Genomic DNA, 20270 nt, shown 5'->3' on the forward strand with positions numbered 1-20270 from the left:
ACAAAACAATGGTTTCTGGCCTTGTGGAGGTAGAACTGAAATAGACAAGAACCTGTGGTTGTTTTAACTAGGTGAGAACCTGTGGTTTTAATACCTGTATCATCACCTGACACCACCTCCACCATGTATATGCATGAAATTTCTTGGAACTGAATGGAGATTTCGGGACTTGGATTGTATAAAAATAGTGCCATCAGAAGCTGAGGGTGATCCTCACCAGCAAGACACTGAGAATTAAGAGAACCAGTGGAAAGCCACTGGATCCATGGGTGGTGATATCTTTCTCTGTCTCTGTCTCTGTCTCTGTTAGTCTCTCTCTCTCTCTCTCCTCCTTTTTTTCTCTTTAATGATTTATAACTAGATCCAAGTAAAAACATGTAGCATGGGACTTGCTTATCCAGTTAAGTAGCTGTCATTTAGTTATTGTATCTAACCACTTGCCTTGTATTTCATAATAATTAATTGTTAAACTGGTTGGCTGCTGTCATTTCCCCTTAATTCAGTCCAAAGGTATCTCAAACTTGGTCACAGGTCCGAAGGGAAGGTAGGCTGTTCTAAATGGCTTCTTTCGGGTCATGACAGTGGGTGAATGGCTGCATAGTACTCAGTTGCCCTCTGGGCTCAAACCACTGCTATTTATGCAATAAAATATCTTGCTTAATCCTTAGCTTTTCAGTTTTCAAGAGTGAAGACAATTTCACATAAAAATTAACTTTTTGCTTAATGAAGGAGCTTATATCTTCCTCTTCCCTACATCTCAAGTCTAGGATTCGATCAAGATTTGGTACATTGTGTTAAAATAATATTTCCTATTAGCCTCATGAACTTACTATGATATTTCAGTTTTACTGCTCACAGTAGCTTCTTGAATGTTAAATTTCTAATTATACAATTCCTTCAACAATAAATATCAAAGACTCACTGTATTTCTGTCTACTTCCTAGAATTTCACACATGCAAAAATCAATAGGATATCTAGATATATTTGTTTCTTTCTCCAGTGATTACAAAATACTGAAAAGCAACAGTGGTAGACAAACATCCTTTGTCAGCAGAAACAGAAGTCAGCTGAGAAGTAATACTTAAAAAAATTTCATTGCTATGAAAATACATTGTTATGATGTTACATGTCATGGAGTATTTGAACATACTCTGCTAACAGAAATTAAAGGGAACCTCCATAGATTTTAAAATTATGTCTTCAGAAAGATAGAGTATTATGGTAGATTTGACCACACAAAGTTAATTCCCTGAAGTACATTACAGTAGCTTTGAACACATAAAGTTTATTCCTTGAAGTATAAACAGTAGTAGCAATAACATTCAGTATATAGCTGTCAAGCTAAGGTTTGTTACAGTTATTAAGTTTTTCAGCTCCATGAAGTCCAAGGAAAATATAGTGTACCAATAATAAAGCAATAGTTTGACAAAATACAGGGCTTACAATCCTAACTTCCTATTAACTTACTATAAGGTTTTGTACATCGTGAATGAACATATTGTATTTTTCCATCGGAGGAGCATAATTTTCACATTGGACATCTAAAAATACAGAAGGGACTCAAAATTACAACATTGTTTTTCAGAGTATGAATACTCTTACAACATAATTTAACTAAATAATTCATTATATCTTATCAGCTCAAATTTGAGACTAACATTTATCCTCTGACACAAAGATTTTGTCAAGTCACTACCTTTCTTGACTTTTCAAACTGTAAACTAGAATTGTCTTGTCAGCTTCACAAAACACTAGGATTTATATGCACATTCAAATGTTAGTTAAATGACAAAATCAATAATTTTATATTATTCTTGATTTCATGGAATATTAATAATTTAATTAAAGGTTGACAGTCAGGATTTTTACATTTCTATCTTTTTAACTTTGAATTAAGTTGGTTAAAACATGGAAGGAGTAAAATAGGAGCACCTGATCTAGACCATTTCTAATTCTATGCTCAAACTGTAAATAATAGGTAGAAATTCAAGAACCTTTTCCATCTACCTGCATTTGGATAAGGTGTGGGTGGTATGTGTTTTAGAATAAGTAAAAATTATAAATAAATTTAGTATGAACTAGAATAAACTGAAAGTATCATAACATTTTTATTTAAAAAATGGAAATATATATTGATGAAAATATTCTTTTAGGAATTGAAAGTTTACATAATAACTAAAAAGTATTTCAACTCCATAGGTTATATTCTGACATTAATTCTCATTTTTTTCATGTACTGGACATATTCTTTTGGGGAATAAAGGAATTCTAATATCAGAAGAGAAAAAAGCAAGATCCTCCTCCCTTTCCCCACAAGGAATCTCATGCTAATGGAATATCAAAGTTAAGTTCCATCTATTGGACCCGAGGAAATAATTTTCCTGTAAAGATATGCCAGAAGTAAACTTATCTCCAGAGACAGTGAGAGGGAACAGTAATCATCATGGTAATTCTGAAAGATCGTGTTAAAGCAGGGTAAAACATATGCAACAGAGAAGCTCTTGGATTATCAGTTACTTCCCAGCATTAGTTCATCTATCTGTCTGCTGTTAACTTGGCTTTGGCTACCTAAATTCATCACTTTTCATGTACACTGAGGTCCTCTACTGGGGAAGAACCTTATGCAAAGCCAACCATATCCTGGGATGCATCAGGAAAAGTATGGCCAGAAGGTGGAGGGGGAGATTCTCTTCCTCTACTCTCTTGTGAGATCCCACCTGGAGTACTGTGTCCAGCTCTGGGGCCCCCAACATAAGAAGGACATGGGCCTGTTAGAGTGGGTTCAGAGGAGTCCATGAAGATGATCAGGGGTCTGGAGCACCTCTCTTATCAGGGTGAGAGAGTTGGGGTTGTGCAACCTGGAGAAGAGAAGGCTCCAGGGAGACCTGAGAGCGGCCTTCTGGTATTTAAAGGGGGCTATAGGAAAGCTGGGGAGTGTAGTGATATCAAGATGGGTAATGTTTTAAAATAAAAGAGGGTAGATTTAGATTAGATAGAAGGAAGAAAATTTGCACTGTGAATGTGATGGGTTGCCCAGAGAAGCTGTGGCTGCCCCCTCCCTGGAAGTGGTCAAGGCCAGGTTGGACGGGGCACTGAGCAACCTGATCCAGTGGAAGAGGGGTTGGAACTAAATGATCTTTAAGGTCCCTTCCCACTCAAACCACTGTATGATTTGTTCCACTTCATAACTGCAGGCTGAAAGCAGCCATATCAGATTTTCCTAACCCTCACAGGGCTTCCTTTCTCAGCTTCCTTTGGCCTGGTCTAATCGATCTGAGATGAATTTGTGTGCCTGTAAGTCAGCTGGGGGCAGGTTACTAAGATTTGCTTCTAAGTTGTCTGAAATTCAGGTTATTTCCTTTCTATGAAAGGAAGCTAAATTTATCTGCTCATTGCAGAAAATGAGCTCTTAGTGCTATCCTGAAAGCATCCAGACATAACAGTAAATTAGTTTAACACAATAATTTTTAACTTAGTTTCAAACATTTTTGGAGTGGTCAGCTTGGGGAGTCTGCTTTGCTAATGAATAATTTCTTTCTGACATGATTTAAAATAAATAATTAAAAAAAATATTGCAATAAAAATGTCTATAAATGTCATGGATTTAAAATGCATTCACCTTTGATTATAACATCTCCCCTTAAATCCCAAGAGTCTGGGCATGCTTAGAGAAACAGAAGGGAGGTATTTACCTCATAGGACTATGCTTTATATCTCACTCAACCTGTTAATTTTGCAACCTTCTTTTGATTATCAGCTCACATAGTTCATGACATGTGGTACATTCATGTCCAGAGGGCCACAAAACCCTTGAGTCAGACACAAAAAAGTACATGGATATTATTCTTCATGAATTATGCATAGACTACATACCCTGACTCACCTGTAAAATAAAAAAAAAAAAAATCATGAAAGATGTGTGACTGAAAGTACGTATTTTCAAAAAAAGAGCATTTAGTTTATTATATTTAACTTTGGAGTGCTCATTGTTTTCATAAACTCCATCTCACTGCCAGTTTGCCTTTGTTGTATTACTGCTTTCTTCTTTTCAAATATTTTCTTATCATCCCACTAAGTCAAGAAGATGAAGCTAGTTTCTTTGAACTAATATTAGTACAGTCCTGGGGAGCTGGCTGACAAGAGATACTCTGACAGTAACAGTCTGAAACCCACAATGTGCCCGAACTCGCTCTCTGTTGTGCACCATACATGGTCACCATGGGAATAGGAAAACAAGAACACTATCCATCCCCTAAATCCATTCTAAAAAAAGGTGTTTTAGTATTTCATAACTTATCTCTGGAGACCAAGACCAGAGTAAAACTATTTCATCAAACATCCTAGATGATCTGTGAGCACAGAAAATAAAAAAAATAATAAAGGTCATCTCTGCAATAAGGCATAGGGGACTGTAGTCTTGCATTTTCCTTATTGACACCACCTCTTCCTGAATCAGTAAAACTACCTACAGGAGTAAATGTTCTCCACATAGGTAACAAAGTTTGGTCCAGAATAATTAAACAAGCTTCCCAAAGTATACATACAAAACATTAAAACTGTGTGGTATAACTTTTAGAAAAATATTAAATAATAGAACTATTGTGATTGTTCTGAAAATTGCAAACAAGAGGAAAAAAAAAATCCCAGTAGAGTTGAAATCTGTTGTGTGTAAATGTTTTTTGCACCCAGAGAGGGAGCAGTCATGACCAATTCCACTTTGTCCTGTAAGTCTTATTCAAAGCCTTAAGTCACTGACTATCTAGGTCCTAGATAACCTAATATTTTCCAGGTGTTACATGTGATATGAGTGAATCAACATGACCTTCCATAATGACAGCTTAGACATTATAGCAGCAAAACAAAAGAAGCAGATATATATTAGTTTTTTATGTAACTAAATTAAGCAGTGGACTTAGTGACAAAACAGTAAAAAAAAAAAAAAACAAACAACCAAACAAAATGTGTTTGCGAACAGACAGAATCTTCTCCAGTAGAATTATGCCATGAATTCTTGACCTACATTTCACTTTAAAAGAGCAGGAAAGCAAAATTTAAAAAATGCAAATGAAGCAGCAGAAGCTAGCTTTACCGTTGCACTATATGAAGAATATGAAGGTGCAATCTGTGCTATTGGTATGATGGTGTAGATCAGAAAAAGAACCAACAAGGATTTACAAAACTGTATCATGGACTTATTTTCCTTATAGTCTTGTACAACTTTTCTTCAAACATATGCTTACTGCTAAACATCTAAAAGCTATCAAAAGCAGAATGCACATATTGCATGAAAGGAAAATGAAAAATAGTTCTAGGGACATAGCTGCATTTCTAAAGATGTAGACCAGGTTACAGCTGGGAGAGTTTTTTTTGAGTTATGTTGGTGTTAAATATATAAGGGAATTAGATTAAATTATAAAAGTATTTAACTAAAATAAAATGTAATTAAAACATTTACCTGTGAATCTTTAAATTAATCTCTATACAAATTTTAAAATATTAAGGGTCTACTTTTGATAAGATTAGTCTGTATCTACTACCACAGTATATGTAAGATTAAAAAAAAAAAAAAAAAAAAAAAAAAAAAACAAACAGACCAAATATGTCCAGATGGGTGTTTCTATGGAACTACAATAATCAAAATCTAGAGTAGTAATTTGGTATTTTGCAGCTGAAGAGATATATCAAAAATATGGGGAAAGTTTGTCATCTCAAACTCAAACCACCATTGTTTATGCTGAAGACTTTCTGTCTAGTTAGCTCTTTGTAAGATGATAATCATTACCTGATTTCAGAAGAAAAAGTGGTAGGTTCGGACAACGATGTAGTACTTCTTTGGAAATAGTTGAAAGACTATTGGTTCTTCCAAAGAGGATTCTAAATGCTCGAATGAATGGCAATAAAGTTTTATTTCTTATATTTATTGTACCCTAACATACAAATTATTGCAAACTCATTTAGCAAAACATACATATATGATGGAGAATCTGGGACACGATTTCCTGTTTATATACTCTGATATCAGAAAGGAGTGGAAAAGCACACCCCCCTCACCTCACTTCAAAATCTGCAGCATCCATAACATAACTGGGAACAAATCTTCAGCGGCAGACAGGACAAAACAATCCTCTTACCAGTAGCACTGTATACTCAGTATACTGCCCTTCTTCTCTCTTAATATAGTAAGCATGGCAACAATTATCAGGCTTGAATTATAAGTATGCAAATCACATTTGTTCTTTAGTTACAACTTTGTAGCTGTGTATCAAGTTTGCATACCCAGTAAGTGCACTTAAGTCATCAAGTCCTCAGGTGATCTGGGAACTGCACAGATGAAACAAGGGATGGGTTTGAGATCAATTGAAAACAAGGTGATTGACTGACCCTTCAGTATCAATTATTTGATTGTTACAGGATCCTTGCAGATGGGAATTTTGTACAGTTCTTGAAATTCCCCAAGGCAGCTTCTGCTCTGTCTCATCTGATTTGTATGTTCAAACATGTTAACTGACAACATCCTAGATGAAGTGTCCAAAGTCTCCCCTGGGTGGTTCCTTCTGTAGAAATGGTCACAGTATACAAAAATAAAATATTTGTAAGTAGTCGGTAAAAGCTATTCCTGCAGAAATGTTAACATGCTCAGTTCTTGTATGTGGTTAAGATAATATCAATGAATTACATGTATTTCTGGGGTGGTTACATACAACAGTGGGCAGCTGAAATATAAGAACTGAGTAGAAGAGCAGTTTGGGGAATCTCATCTATATCAGCTAAAGGTGCTGCTGTTACAAGGACTCTTACAAATGGAGACTCCCGTCATAACTGAACAACAACAAACTGTCTCCCCACAAAACTGTCACGTTATTCCAAGATGCCAATAAACTTTATATATCTATCTCAATTTAAAATAGCTTGTTATGAGTCTGTACAACATAAGAATACAGCTAATTAATTTAGCTGAATAACAGATTTAAATCTGTATGGCTAGTGTTAATATTCACGATCACCAGAAACCTACTTAGCCAGTCCATTAGAACATCCACAAGGTACCTTTAGCAAGATTAGGTCATCATTCTTATGTTTTCTTTCTAAAATGTGCATTTATTACAAAGGAAAAGGAGGAAGAGCTGCACAGAAGATTAGAATATGAAAGTTTAAAATCCACGGGAAATCTTTTGTCTTTATTATGCAAGAGGAAAGTCGGGCAAAATTCAGACTTGGTCATGAAGTTCAACAAGGCCAACTACAAGGTCCTGCACATGGGATGGGGCACTCCCAAGCAAAAATGCAGGCTGGGCAATGAGTGGATTGAGAGCAGCCCTGCGGAGAATGACTTGGGGATCGTGCTTGACAAGAAGCTCAACACGATCTGGTAATGTGCATTTGCAGCCCAGAAAACCAACCATATCCTCAGCTGCATCTAGAGAAATGAGGTCAGAAGGTTGAGGGAGGTGATTCTACCCCTCTACTCTGTTCTTGTAAGACCCACACCTAGAGTACTGCATTCAACTCTGGGACCACCAATATAAGGACATGAACCTATTAGAACAAGTCCAGAGGAGGCCACAAAGATGATCAGGGGATTGGAGCACCTTCCTTATGAGGGCAGGCTGAGAGAGTTGGGGTTGTGCAGCCTGGAGAAGAGAAGGCTTTGGGGAGACCTGAGAGCTGTCTTCCAGTACTTAAAGGTGTCATAAAGGAAAGCTGGGGAAGGGCATTTTATCAGGGAGTTTATTGATAAGACAAGGGGTAAAGGTTTTAAAGTTCAAGAGGGTAGATTCAGATTAGGTAGAAGGAAAAAACTGTTTACTGTGAGGGTGGTGAGACATTGGAACATGTTGCCCAGAGAAGTTGTGTTTGCCCGCTCCCTGGAAGTGTTCAAGGCCAGGTTGGACGGGGCTTTGAGTAATCTGATCTAGTGGAAGGTGCCCCCATCCATGGCAGTGAGGTTGGAACTAGATGATCATTAAGGTCCCTTCCAATCCAAACCATCCTATGGTTCCATGATTCTAATCATAATAATCCATTCTAGTTTTAAATGAAGAAAAATTACGTTATAAACACAACCTTACCTCACTGAAAATCTGCACACCATTTTTCTCTTTTCCAAATTCAATTTAATTATGTATTTATTATTTATACCTTTGACAAAGTATAGCTATGATTTTTTTGGCAGTTTTAAAATTACAGGAATTAAAATATTTTGTAGAACTAGTGAACAAAATATTGATAATTTCCTTTGTTGATATGATGTCTCTCAAAATAATTTTTTACTCATCACAAAAATACAATATTACAGGAATAATACACATTGAACAAACAGATTTTTTTAAGCTTCACAAGATGGATCCATCTTTGAGATTAAAACAGATACTAAATGCAAACAAAAACCTTAATTCTTTCCTTAGAACATGAAGAGTGGTATAAATCTATCAGACTAATCAAAATCTTTACAAGCAGAAGGTAGGTAAAAATTTAGTAGGAATAAAAAGAAAAGAAAACACAACACACAGCCCTACCCTTCCCACCTCCCCACCCCCCCTCGCCCCAAAAAAAGCAAACCAAGCAAAAAAAAATGACCAAAATTTGGGGAGCAGAATAGTGATCAAAGAGAAGGAACAGAGAAATGACATGTTATCACTAGGAATATAAAAGTTAGTGGAAGTAAAATAATGGGGTAAATACAGAAAAGAATGTGTAAAGAACAGAGAGAGAATAAGAAAAAAAAAACACTTAAAAAGTGATTCACAGAATCACAGAAAATTTAGGTTGGAAGGGACCTCAGGATGTCATCACTTTCAGCCTCCTGCTCATAGCAGAGCCATCTCTGAGGTCAGATGTGGTTATTCAGGACTTTGTTCAGTCAGAGCTTGAAATCCTCCAAGGACAGAGACTGCACAGTCTCTCTAGTCAGCCTTCTTACTGATGAGCTGTCCTTATGGGGAAAAAAATGTTTGTTATATACAGTCTAAACTCATATTTCAATTTATTCAAGTTGTCTCTCATCCTCTCACTGTACACAGCTGTGAAGAGCCTGGCTCCATCCTCTTGAAACCTCTCCACAGGCAGCAGTGGACTGCTGTCAGGTGAATCCTCCTCCAGGCTGAAGAAACTCCTGTCCCTCAGCCTCTTACCCTTGGAGAGGCAAAACTGCAGATATGGTCTAATGAGTGCTGAGCAGAGGGAGATAAGCAGAGGGAGATAATCACTGCCTATACTGGCTGGCTAAACCAAAGCTGTTCGCCTTTTCTGCTGACTAAGGTTCAGCTTGGTGCCCACCAAACCCCAGGGCCTTTCCTGCAGGCTCCCATCCTATCTGTCCCCAGCCTGTGTCATTGTAGGGGCTCCTCTGTCCCAGAGGCAGCACTTGGCATTTGTCCTTCCTCAATTTCACAAGGTCCCAGTTGGCCCATTCCTCTAATCTATTCAGGTCCCTCTGGATGAGATCCTGTCCTGGAACATATCAAGTTGTCTCCTCAATTTGGTGTCATCTGCACACTTGATGAGTGTGTGATCCATTACCTCCTCCAGGTTAGGTGTTGAACGATAAAAGCATTAATAAGGACAGGTCCCAGTACAGATCCCTGCAGGCCTCCCCTTCTACAGACCTCAAGGTAAAGCATGACCTATTAACCATGGTCCTTTGGGACTGACCATCCGAGTAGTTTTTTATCATTCGTCCACCCCTCCAGACAATAATGTCTTAACTTGAATACAAGAATATTTAGAAGACAGATTCGTTAGATAGGGTTCACCCTTGGTAAACACATGCTGGTTGTTTGCAGTAACCCTCTTCTCCTCCACATGCCCAGAAATGTGTTTCAAAAAGATTCCATGATTTTCCCAGGGCTCAAACTGATTTTATCCAGACTGCATTCTTATGGCTTGTTTTTTGTCTCTTTTGGAAGAAAAATAAAACATTTGCCTGTCTTCAGGCATTTCAGACCTCCCCTGGTCTCCACAACCTTCCTAACATGATGGTCTTGGTAGGATAAAAGCCTGTTCTCTCACTTCCAAGCTGGATACAACAAGAACTTAGACAACCAATTCTTTTAGATACAAAGGGTGCCAGTCAGACTCGGTGATACTCAGTTCTGCCAAGAGCCATGTCTTTCCAAAAGCAGCAAGAGAGGCGTCATTCTTTCCTACAGGCGAAGAGTTCTACTGACCATCTGACAAAACCAATACATGACTGTCGTGGTTTGAGCCCTGTCAGCAGCTAAATGACACTCAGCCACTTACCCACCCTCCTCCCACTTGGGAACGAGGAGGGAATCGGAGGGGCAAAGGGAGACTCACGGGTTGAGATAAAAACAGTTTAATAACAGTAATAGAATAATATGGTGACAGTATCAGCAGGTAATGTACAATACAATTGCTCACCAATTGCCGCCCGACACCCACCTGCTTCCAGCTGGTGATCCCCAACACAAAGGCACCACAGCCACACTCCCAGAAGTCAGAGCCCCTCCTGGCTCACTCCTTCCTTTATATAGTGAGCATAAAGTCACATGACATGGCATACCAGCCAATCCGGGCCCAGCACTCCAGCTGTGCTCCCCCTGCCCCCACACACAGGTGAAGGCACTCGGACCTGGGGAGCCCCTGGGGTCTCAGGGTGCTGCAGCACTCCTCCAGCTGCTAGACCAACGGGAACTCTATCCCAGCCTGAACCAGGACAATGATTTTGCACCTCATTTTAAGTTTTTCTTCTGTTGTGAGAATAAGTCCTTTCATACATATTAAAGTGTCCTAAGGAACATCAATGTGAAAAATATTTGGGATTCAGTGGAAAATATGGCACAGATACATCAGTCAAATTTTAGTTATACAAATCTGTATTAGCCATTGGACAAAAAAGAAAAAAGAATCTGCCAAGAACAAAACTGGGTACTCAAACCTTATCTTGGCACTAGATCAAGATGTTTTAAATGGGGCTAAAGGACAAGTTATTCCCTAAGGAACAAAATCAGCTTGAGAAGAGACAACTCATTTGTTACTTCAGTCATCTCAAGAGCTCAAAGTGACAATGGAGAAATGATGACAAATTGAAGGACTGATGTCAACACTTTAGTTATTGTTTACAATATGGGTTCAGCGTTACATATTGTTGGCTGAATAAAGTACTGATATTTCTGATACTTATTGGTCAGCGTCTGTAAATAACCTGTGCTACAGGTACATGGATTGCTGGTCTGCAAAACAAAGTACTGTATCAAACAATACATCACATACAAACACAGAACAAACCAATGTTGGCATTGCAGAATTGGGAAAGAAGAATAAAAAATGAAACCAAAAGTTTATAAAAAACCCACAGTGATTACATCAGGAATATTTAAGAGATAGCAGTGATCTGAAGAATGCACACTGGTTAATACTGAAAAAAAAAAAAGTTTGCATATTTATTTCTTTTACAAATTAAAATCTAAAGGATGTGTCTACAGAAATAGCACTGCTACTCAGCTTGGTCATGATGATGATGAGAATATTTGCTCAAGAAAAATGGCAAGGGAATTTTAAAGATGAAGTAAAATCAAAAATATCAGACAGGCACAGAAGAAAGGGATAGAATTGATGATATTTGAAAAATGGGTACAAGATCAACAGGAGAAAAAAAAATATTATTCCTGAATGGACTCTGTGGTTCAAGTTTTGCAGAGAAAGAGGAGACAAATACATAGGAATTGTTTAAAATGTTTTAGTTCCAGACGAAAACAAAGAAGTAATCTAACCTGACCAAGAAAATTTATCATATAAAATTGACAGTCTACTCAAGGCAATAAAACCAGTTCCATTAACCTTTTAAGACCTCTGTTCTTAAATAGTAAAGTTATAGATATATATACCTTTAAGCTCATAGCCTACCTTTCATAAAATTAGCTATATATTGCTATCTAGAGAACGTAAAAGACTTCCATCAGATTAATGTTTAATATATACTGACTTTTAGTGCAGATATGATAGTTAGATTTGGTCTTTAGCCCTAATTGTGCAGGTACTAAACCACCTATCATCTGAGTATCATAGTTTCTGTTAGTTAGACAAAAGAAAACACATAAAGATAACACCAAGAAACATTACCATGCTGTCACCAGCAAGAAGAGTAATGAATACTTACAAAATGTAGAAACTCCTATAACATGTTATTGATTACAGTAGTAATACAGTCTCTCTAGCCCAAGATTCAATGCCCAACATCAACAATGGGATGTATCCTATATATCTCTGTAGCGCTTCAGTTTGTTACGATCACGCTCATCAACAGATTTCAAAGCCAGAGCATTATGAATTAAGACATACAATACCTGCTCTAAAATGCCCTGCTATAATTTAAAAGCAGAAAATGCAATTTTTAATAAATGCAGTGTTGGGTCTTAAAAATATATCTCAAAAGCTTTCACTTTCTGTCAACCATACATTTTTGTACGGATTGATGTACTTCCTCTTTCCTTCTCCATTCCTGTAATGGTGTGAGGCTTCACCTGGCACCCAAAGACATCTTTCTGTCATTACATTTGCCTAAGCAATTCAGAGTTCCTTCAGAAAAAAAAAACAAAAAAAAACAAACAAAAAAAATTAAATACCTAAAGGTGATAGTACAACACAGGGAAAAAAAAAAAAAAAAAAAAAATCATGCTCCTACTTCAGTTTAAAATGCAAGGATACAAAGGGAAAAACTTTTTGCCTTTCCTACCCCTTTTCTTTCCAAGATAGCTGAGACTCAGTGGTTAAATCCAACAGGCTTCTGGTCACCTCTGGAATTGAAAATTCTCACTTCTGCATGCACAATTCTAAGGTAACACATTTTTTAATGCTAGAAAGAGACACCTAATGTCATGTCAGTAGTATCAAAGAAATAGCTTAATATAAGCCAAACAGTTGGTCAAAACGTGCCACTGTTAAAAAAACTAATAAATAACGCTCTAAGATCTCTGTTCATCTTCTTTTCATTGTTGAGAATCAGCTGTTTTGAATAAGTCCAAGATAATTTTAAATTATTAAAAAAGAATGAATCTAAGGAAAAAAAAATATTTCAGCATGAACTAGACAAAAATATATATGCAATTGCACAACAAAACTTACCAACTGAAGACAATTTTGGAAAGAAAAATAATATAAATATTAATTTATTATTTTTAAACTAAATTTAAAAATGGAAATTTCAAAATAGCAATAATTTCAAACTTCATGAAAATTTTGGAAATAAAACTGCATCAAATAAAAGCTTCTTATTTCCTAAGGCATTTCATAAAGTCAGTGGGGTGACTTCTTTGCAATATTTTGTTAATATTCTGCTTTCACGTTACCTGCAGGTAAATTTACAAGATCTACCTATTTGGTTTTAAAACCCTGGATAATTTTGAATAGTTTTTTGGTTTTTGTTTTTGTTTTTTTTTTTTTTCCTGTGAAAGGCAACTTTAGCTGAGAATTGCTCCTAATTCTATATTCAGTCTGTACAATTAATCATAGGGCAAATGACTGTACAAAGTGAAAAGGAACTACAAATTTCTATGATGGTTTATGTTATTTTGTTTAAATGGATGCTTTTGAATATTCATGTGACAACAGACCGTTATATTCACAAGTAATCTAGAAAAGGAAACATAAATTTTCTATAAAATGAGACATAAATCCTAGGCACTTAAAAAAAAAGTTGAAATGCAAAATTAGGCGACTAGATCATAATGAATTCAAGAACAGGCAGGCAATCCAGATGTATTTCAATACAGGGGCTTAATACCACTTACTGGAAACCACAGAAGAAGTTTGTGGCAGAGCAGGAAATTAAGCTGAGGCCCAATACAGCATCACAGTTGTTTTCATATAATCATATATTCTGTATATGAAGTGACCTTTATTCAGAGAAACTTGCAGACACCATATCTGATAAGCAAATCTGCTATTTCAGAACCAAATTCCTTGGCTCCATCACCTACAAACCGGCACATGGCAAGTTGTGGAAGCCAGGAAGTCACTTACACACTTCTTGTGTCTTCTTTTATGCCATCAGTCTAGTTTAGCATTAATTCATTCTTATATTTATTGAAAGTAATTTTTTAATCACTTATACTATTGGTCTCCTACTGTGAAGGCCCTTGGTGCACCATGCCTCTGTGCACTTTTATATCTGGGCTGCAACAACAATATTAATTGTCCACTAGCATTTCAGTGAAGAGTGATATTCACACTGAGCAGAGTTGGCTGTTAGGAAAATTGTGTTAATCAAAGGTCATTAAACCTAGTGAATGGGATCCTGAGTCAGCTTCAACTCTGAGGTAAATCTGTCTAGACCTTTTCCTAATTCTGCATTCCTTAAAGAACACTGGAATGTTTCTAAATTAGAACAAAACAAAACAACAACAACAAAAAACAAAATAAAATAAAAGGTAAAAAAAAAAAAAAAAAAGGCAGAAAAATCAAGGGGAAAAAAAAAGTTTAAGTTAACAAGTCTGACAGAATAGAAACAGATAAGGTTTATACCTCCTTCCCCTACCTATTGGTTCCTTGCAGGCAGATCCTTGCTTACAAGGCTTGGTTTTACTTACCTGTGATACTTTCTGAGCTGAACTGAACTGTGCTGTATCCCCTGTTGCCCCACAAACATCTTTTTCCATCAACTCTGAGGCTGATTGCTTCCTCATTCGTGCTACCATCTGTCAGCCCCTCCGCCTGAGCTGTGAGTTCACAGCTCCATGCTGTAAGTTTCCTCCTTGCCACATCTCAAAATTCCTTCAGCCTCCTCAGCTGCTCACCAGAGAAGGACAAGCCTTCTTCCTTCACCAAGAGATTCATCTCATCCAGTCATTCCTCTCTTTAAAAGAACAATGAATAAAGTTAAAAAATAAAAGAAAAATAAAACAAACCCCAAAACACCGTCACCCAGAACAAATAAATTTCAGAGATTTCAGTAGGAAAAGTATGTAACTTGCAGCAGGAATGAAAAATAGACCTGCAGTTGCTAGTGCTACATGAGTGTTAAGTATCAGAATTAGTTTGGCAGTAGGGGTGAGTGTTTAGCCTGGCATAGCAGTTTTAGTCAATTTAGTTCCATTGTCAAGTTGCTTCTATATACTCTACAATATCTAGCATGTTCTGGAGTAGAACTGCAGACTTCAAAAACCATTTTTTTTTCTGATTCAGTTATCAGTGATTTGACTCACTGTTTTGGTAAGTAGCATCCCCTTTGTCCTGGAAACTAAAACCAGAGTTTCTTTATTAATTTAAATTGCCTTTTTCCTGTAGGGAAAACAAAAATAAACAACTTTATTGGAGGTAGTATGGGTTGTTTTTTTCATCAGTAGCATTTCACTGACTCAGCTTTTATTCTTCAGACTGTATTGAACATTCAAGTAATATGTGCTGTACTATTAGCTCCACTCTAAGCTGCAATTATTGAAAATAGTAACTTACATTGAAGCAGAGCTAAACAACTCATTCACCCAAATGATGTATTTTCTTCCTTATTGTAAATCATAGCTGAGAGCTGGATAAAAGACCTTTATCTGGACACACTGAATTCGACTTGCATGCAGTTAAGATGCTTTCCTATTTGAGCAAGTTCATTGTTCCTGCAAGTATACAGTATTTTGCCACTTTTCTTTTGCCTAATAGCCTTCATTCAAGGTATCAAAACTGTTCTCACATGTATCTTTAAACATGAGGTCTTTTTAGACAGGAACACATAAGAACACAACACAAAGGTAACAGCAGAAACTGATTCAGTAGGGAATAATGGCCTCAAAGTTGTTTGTGTAACACTAACAGAACAGCTGGTTTTGTTCTCATTTTCAATACCATGTTTATGTGAGCTCCTTATGACTTGTAATACTCTGAATAAAATATGGTAATCCTTACAATGCTACCTAGATAACGGCTAAGTGGTATCTATCATATCCCGCTAATACTGTTCATCTTAACATGTGTTCATCTTTTAAGATTCTGAGAAATGTAATTAGTCTATACAGGTTAAAGCTACTTTTCCAGACAATAGTCAGCAATGCCTGACTCGACAAGGATTGCTGTTGTCCAGTAATCATTTCACTGGACAATTCATTTAGTTAACATTTCTAAAGCTTTACTTTGGGACATCCTTTGCATACATGGGTTTATTTGCTTTCTGTCCGTTTACTCCATACACATATCTGATCTTTTAGGTACTTCCCCAGTTTTCTTAGCATCCTGTCTGAAATGCAGATTGATTTACTTCCTTTTTCTTTCTCCATTCCTGTAATGGTGTGAGGCTTCATCTGGCACCTGAAGACATCCTTCCGTCATATGCTCCTGACAACCATGCATATGATTATTTTACAGTTTACTGTCTAGCAAATTATTCCCCTTGGAGCTTGGCAATTAGATCCTGAGACTGAGGTCTTCCCTCATGCCCATCAGCTATAAGGATACAGGATTTTCAGAAGATTCTTGATCTAATTTTGTGACTACAGGGAATAATAAACATTGTTAAAGAAGGAGACAATAACAAATAAAATAATTTTTAAAAAGTAGACATAATTGTACTGTCAGTGAGATTCTGTCTCACTCTCTGTGGAAATCTTTAACATGGCTCCAGGGAGATATTTTCAGGGAGATATTCTGATCACTGTTCAATCACAGATCAATGAGTACACTGGGTCCTCCTTTAATCTGTTACTTTATAGCAGAAATATTATTTCAGACTCTAGGCACATAGCCTTAATCTTGGAAATGCTCAATTTTATTTAATTCATAACTGAAATTTTCTAGGTGACATAGTTTGTACTTAATACTGAGACCTTACAGCTTTGTGTCTTCAACAAATTTTACCATAGCCCTCTAACTTTTATGTTGAAGTCATTAATGAAAACATGTCAAGATATCAAGACATTTTATTTGTGGAAATACTGAAGAGTGTTTTTCTTACTTCATTCTCTTGTTTTGGTGTAACCAAATGTCATCTGCCCTTTAATCAAGTTCTTGTTCAATTTATATTTCTAGTACCAAACTATTTCATGAAATTGAGATAGAGGAGATATACTGCAATAATTTCCTCAAAAAAAATCCATTATTTTCTTGTCTGAATTATCTGTGCTCTCATTTTGAACCCTGTTTTGTGGATTTATCATATTTTAGTACCTGGGGGGTTTTGTTTGGTTGTTTTTTTTTATTTTTTATTTATTTTTATTTTCCTGAAACAATTCTGATTAAGTTTTTTAACATTCTTATTCATTAAACTTCAATTTTTTTAATTTGAACCTGAAATTATTAGTTTGTTATGTGATATTTTGGTAAGACATTATGCTTTCACATTATCCTATGTGACCCATCAGAAATAATGAATGAATGAATGAATGAATGAATGAATGAATGAATGAATGAATGAATGAACGAACTGTCAATAGAAAAACTTTGGGAGGATATGTGGTTAAGAAGTACAAATAAGTTACAGAAGGGGGGAAGAGAGAGGAGTGAATAGTTTGCTGACATTCAACTAAACTTTAATCATTCTCTTTCCAAAAAGGTAATTACTATTTACAGGAGTTCTAGGTCATGATCCCATCTTGCACCCATCTTAGAAGTAATACCTGAACAATACAGCACACCATGAGACCTGGGCTGTGAATAAGCACATCCTCAGGCTTCCTAAAGTGCACTGCATCATTAAAAATAAATCAAAGCCTGTAAAAGTTGACATACTGTAGCTGTTTTCCTCACCCTACCTGCTTTAATTTGACACATATTCAGAGAAAAGTCACTATTCATTTCATATCTAAACCCATCAAATCCTTTTACTTCACTTAATACCAGAGGAGTGAGGTTTCTTAGTATGGCTTATTGAAAAGCTGTAGAGACCAGACAATTCATAGTTTGCGATACTTCAGTGGGGAAAAAAAAATGGATTTAATTGAGTAAACATTAAAAAGCTCAAATCAAAATGGAAAAAAAAAATCAAAATATTTAACGTTAAATAAGAATTTAAAAGTAATTGATATTTAATGTTCCAAACAGATGTATAACACTATTGGTGTTAACAGAGGAATGATTTGGAGCTCTATTTAGTTGTTTGGGTTTTTTCCTTTTTCCACAGGTATAGCGCAGACTTCTTACTTCTGAACCTGTGTTTCTTACCTACTGTTATGCATAGTTAATAATACCTCTTATTTTTCCTAGCTAGGGTCATGAAACTTTTCAAAAGCTTGCAGTGCCACAAAATGACAAATATCTAACGGTAATTCATTCCCTCATTCTGGTTTCCAGTAAATATTCCTGCAATAGGTAAAGAAGATTTAAGAAGCGTGCGGATGTGGTTCTACCACCTGAGGGAAAGAAGAGTAAATACCTTTGACAGGTAACTCAAGCTTTCTGTATGTCAGTATGGCAAGAAGGTACTGGTGACTTAGGGGCAGTATTTGTTAGAGAAAATAAAAATTAAACTTTTTATTTTATTTTTTTTTTGTGAAAGTATTAGTATTGAAAAATGTTTACTTGAAAAATTCCTAACCAAGTGTCCTGGGTTTGAATGAGTGGTGAGTTTGTTGGTAGCAGGGGAGGGGTCTATAAGGGTGGCTCCTGTGAGAAGCTTCTTGAAGCTCCTCCAGCTCCAAGTCAGCTCCACCTCTGCACCAAAACTGAGCCAATCAGCTGCGCCTCTGCGATAACGTATTTAAGAAGGGACATGGTGAAGAGGAGTCAGACTTGTGAGGAGGAGTTTCTGCAGCTGCGTGAACACCAAGGTCTGTGGAGGAACAGAGGAAGAAAGGAGGGGGGGAGGTGTGCCAGAGCAGAGACCCCCCTGTATCCTGTGGTGAGACGGCAGAGCGGCCCACCCTGCCACCCACAAAGATCTACAGTGGAGCAGACACTGATTTATGGCCTGTGTTTCACATGGATGATCAAGGTTTCTGTGTCCAAAGAAGGCCAGGGTCTTGTGGGAAAAGGTAGACCCTGCTGTTGTAGTTCGGTACTGGGAGGATTGCAGCATGTGGGGGTGTCCCACGCCGGAGCAGCTCGGGAAGGGCTGCAGCCCATGTGAGGGACCCCAGTTGGAGAAATTTGGTGTCCTACTCTGGAGCAATGTGGGGAACGCTGCAGCCCATGCGAGGGACTCACATCAGAGAAAGTTTGTGGAGGACTGTCTCCTGTGAGAGGGGGACCACGATGGAGCAGGGGAAGAAGTTCCAGCAGCTCCCCCCACCGAAGATGGAGAAAGTGGCAGCACTGACTGCACCCCCCATTCCCTGCCCCTGCACCACTGGGGGAGGAGGTAGAGATATCGGGAGCAGAACTGAGCCAGAGAAGAAGGGAGGGGTGGGGGTAAGATGTTCTCAAGATGTGGCAATGCTTCTCACTGTCTTACTCTGTTATGTGTTGTTAGTGTCTGTAATAAACCTCTGTTCTTTTTTTCTTCCCCTAATGAGTCTGCCTTTTGCTCATGACTGTAATGGGTGATTTGCCCCTCCCAGTCCTATCTCAAATCCCAAGCCTGGATTATTTGTCCCTTCTCATTGCTGAGAGAGAAGGCATGTGTGAGCAGCTGTGTGGTGCTGTTGCCCTCTGAGCTCAAATCACTACACCAAGCTTCAAAACAGGCTCTATTTTCATAAGCCAACAGTAGGTTTTCAAGAGCTTATGACAATGATACCTTTACATGCACTTTTAGAAAATATAATAATTATATCCTCCAAATTTAAGCTTTTTTTTTCCTTTTTTAAAAAAAGCAATTTAGGAAAAAAAAAAAAAAAAAAAAAAAAAAACTAAAGGAAGACAGCAAATAAACAAGGAAAATCTGCCTCCAGTTTTTTTTTTAAAGTAAAATTCTAAATAATCAGACTAATGTTTATATGGAAAAATGCTAGGCAATATTAAATTTATGTGGAACTGTCTGCTCAACCCATAGCACTGTTGTGTCTGGGAAAGAAATCTTGAATAAAAACTTGGGCAATAAATTAGGTTTTGTATTAATCTCAGCATCTATGAATTGTGTTATTATTGTGTGGTTTTGACTTTTGTGAAGGTTCAGTCTCAAGCAGAGACAAGTCCACCCTGTTAGTTGATATTTTGATTGTTTTAATAAATTAAGTTATCACTGAGTCAAAGTTGCAGAGAGGAATGCCGCTACTCATATAGCAAGGGTAAAATCCCCTGAAGTGATGTGAAACACACCTGCTTTGCTCAGTGTGCATTCATTGTAAAAAATAGTGAACTGGAACTATATATTTCCATGGATCTCACCGTGTAAGAAAGCTGTAGGTGTCCAAGCATACTGCAAGTCTCCATTGCTACAACCAGAATCTTC

This window comes from Tyto alba, unplaced genomic scaffold (assembly GCF_018691265.1).
Source record: "Tyto alba isolate M040663 unplaced genomic scaffold, T.alba_DEE_v4.0 Super-Scaffold_27, whole genome shotgun sequence".
Taxonomy (NCBI): domain Eukaryota; kingdom Metazoa; phylum Chordata; class Aves; order Strigiformes; family Tytonidae; genus Tyto; species Tyto alba.